Here is a 3,848-nt window from a genome sequence, read left to right as displayed (position 1 = left end):
CTCAATTCTTTAAGCTCACTAGCATAGACGAAGGCTATGTCACCTTCGGAGACAATAATAAGGGTAAAATCATTGGCAATGGAACCATAGGTAACAAATCTAACTTCTTTATTAAAGATGTTTTGTTAGTTGACAGTTTAAATCATAACCTCTTGAGCATTAGTCAACTATATGATAAAGGATATATTGTCAAATTCAAATCTAATAATTGCATCATTGAAAAACCATACAAAAACACATATATGATTGCATTAAAACAAAATAACGTATACACCATTGACATCACTGATTTTTTAATGAAATGTGTTTCTCGGTTTTGAATGAGGATGCTTGGCTTTGGCATAGGAGATTAAATCATGCTAGCATGAAACTAATCACTCAAATATCATCCAAAGAACTTGTAAAAGGAATTCCTCATATCAAGTTCATTAAAGATAATATGTGTGATGCTTGTCAATTTGGAAAACAAATTAAGGGTAGTTTCAAATCTAAGAGTCAAATAAGTACCTCTAGGCCCTTGCAATTGATCCATATGGACTTGTTCGGACCAATCTCTATATTAAGCCTAGGAGGTAGCAAATATGCCTTTGTTATTGTAGATGACTATAGTAGATACACATGTACTTATTTCTTAAAACATAAAAATGAATGCTTTAGATATTTCACCAAGTTTTGTAAACTTGTTCAAAATGAAATGGGCTCTATGATTTCATCAAGTAGAAGTGATCATGGTGGTGAATTTCAAACCGTGATTTTCAAGAATTTTATAAATTTAATGGATACAATCACAACTTCTCTACTCCAAGAAATCCTCGACAAAATGGAGTAGTAGAAAGAAAAAATAAAAATTTACAAGAAATAGCATGAACCATGTTGAATGAACATAGTCTACCCAAATATTTTTGGGTCGAAGCCGTAAACACTGCATGTTATATTTTGAATAGAGTTCTAGTAAGACCCTTACTCACCAAAACTCTCTATGAGTTGTGAAACAATAAAAAACCCAATGTTTCATATTTTAAAGTTTTTGGGTGTAAGTGTTTTATCTTGAATGAAAAAGATGCCTTAGGAAAATTTGATGCTAAATCCGATGAAAGAATGTTTTTTGGTTATTTTTCTGTTTCTAAAGCTTTTCGTATCTTCAATAAAAGAACTTTAATTATAGAAGAATCCATTCATGTTGTTTTCAATGAGATTTCCGAAATCAAGAAAAATGATTTTGATGATGATGCTAATTTCGATTCTTTGAATTTAAATGAAATCCCTTCTCCAACTAGCAACTTGGATGCATCCACTTCCGAAACATCCTTACCCAAGGATTGGAAGTATGTAGATGCTCATGCTAAGGAGCTTATCCTAGGAGACACATCTAAGGGGGTTCAAACACGTTCTTCTCTTAAAAATTTTTATGCCAACTCCGCTTTTCTCTCTCAAATTGAACCTAAATGTATTGACAAAGCCATGAAAGATGATTCATGGATTATCGCAATGCAAGATGAGTTAAATCAATTTGAGAGAAATAAAGTGTTGAAGCTTGTTCCTAGACCAAATGACCATTTAGTTATTGGTACTAAATGGGTCTTTAGAAACAAGCAAGATGAATATGGTATCGTGGTTAGAAACAAGGCTAGATTAGTGGCCAAGGTTTCAACCAAGAAGAAGATATCGATTACGAAACCATAAGGATGCTCCTTGGCTTGATTAGAAGCCATAAGGATGCTCCTTGCCTATGAATAACAAATTTTAAGTTGTTTCAAATGGATGTTAAAAGCACTTTTCTTAATGGCTTTATTTCTAAAGAAGTTTATGTTGAACAACCTCCCGGATTTGAAAATAATAGCCTCCCTAATCATGTGTTTAAATTAACTAAAACTCTCTATGGTTTAAAACAAACCTCAAGAGCTTGGTATGAGAGACTTAGTTCTTTTCTTATTGAAAATAATTTTACAAAAGGCAAGGTCGATACTATATTATTTATCAAGGATTTTGAAAATAATTTTCTCATTGTTCAGATTTATGTTGATGATATTATCTTCGGGTCAAACTAAATATGCTTTAGATTTGCTAAAAAGATTTAATATGGATAGCTCCAAAGCTATCAACACTCCTATGAGCACCTCCACTAAGTTAGAAGTTGATGAAAGTAGAGAAAGCTTCGATCAAAAAACTTATAGAGGTCTGATAGAAAGTTTACTTTACCTCACTGCAACTAAACCAGATATCATATTCAGTGTAGGACTTTGTACTAGGTTTCAATCGAACCCTAAGATATCTCATCTCAAAGCAGTTAAAAGAATACTTAGATATCTTAAAGGTACCACAAATCTAGGATTATGGTATCCAAAAATCAAGAATTTTGAGTTAATTGCTTATACTGATGCGGATTTTGCTCGGTGTAGACTAGATAGAAAAAGTACATTAGGAACATGTCAATTTTTGGGACATGCCCTTGTCTCCTCATCATCTAAGAAACAAAACTCGGTTGCACTATTAACAATCGAAGCTGAGTATATTACAGCTAGTGCATACTGTGCACAAGTTGTATGGATGAAAATCACCTTGGAAGATTATATATAAAGTTCATCTTAAAAATATTTCCATTAAATGTGATAACACAAGTGTAATATGTTTAACAAAGGATCTCATTCAACACTCAAGAACAAAACATATTGATATAAGACATCACTTTATACAAGATCATGTCACTAATCATGATGTAATTATAGAGTTCATTGATACTAAACATCAACTAGATGATATTTTTATAAAGCCTCTAAGTGAAGAATAATTTGATTTCATTAAAAGAGAATTAGGAATGTTGATGTGTCCGAATGCATGAACTCATTTTTTGGACATTCTTAATTCATTCACTTAATTGCTATAATGAAAATTTTATACTATTACATGCCTTAATAACATGTTGGAAATTATGTATTTTATAAAAATTTCCATGATCATGAGCATGTTTTATCTTCATGATTATGTTTGAAAATCTATAGCAAAACCATGTCCGAATGCATGAAAGTGTTAAATTTCATTTTTGGATTTTCTTGATCCTAATATGATTTAGTATTTCTCTTCCGGACTTACTGGAGCTTTCATGAGCCTAAATGATTTTATATCAATGTATCAATTTTATTTTTTATCAATGCTCCATGATTTTTGACATATGAAAATGCATCACTCATAGATTTATCTTGAATCTTTAATCGAGAAAGGGATTTGATGAAATGATTCTTTCATATGAATTCCTTCTTGATGAAGGAAGATTTTCTTTTGAGATGAACACTTGCATGAATTTAATTCACATGCATATCTTGATCCATGCAAAAATGAAGCGTGATTTAATCTCTTATCGATTTTAACTTCATTCAAGTAAGCTCACAAATGGCTTTCCTCCTTCATGCAAAAAGATAATGACAAATAAAAAGGAAGAAGTAATGAAAGCTATATCCATGTCATGTTTTTCTTGAGATGTTTGTATAATTGGTATCCTATCACTCATTGTTGAAAAATGATATGAATCATTACCGCACTTATGCTTAAAATTTGCTTAAATAGTTCTCCTTTGTATTGATGACAAAGGGGGAGAAATACATGGTAAATTGATGATAGAATTGCTATTAGTGCCATATTTGAATTATGTTAAGATATTAAAAGCTTGCATCGAAATATATGATAAATTGGTGATAGAATTGCTATGATTGCCATATTTGCACTATACCATATTTAAGATATCTAGAGCTTACATCGTAATTCTATAAATTGATATCTTGTCATGTGATGAAATGCTATGATTGCTAAACACTTGAAATGTTTGCATTATGTTAAGACATCAAGAACTTACA

The sequence above is a fragment of the Musa acuminata genome, chromosome BXJ1-1, assembly GCF_036884655.1.
Source record: "Musa acuminata AAA Group cultivar baxijiao chromosome BXJ1-1, Cavendish_Baxijiao_AAA, whole genome shotgun sequence".
Lineage (NCBI taxonomy): Eukaryota > Viridiplantae > Streptophyta > Magnoliopsida > Zingiberales > Musaceae > Musa > Musa acuminata.
Note: the sequence above shows the minus strand (reverse complement) of the source record.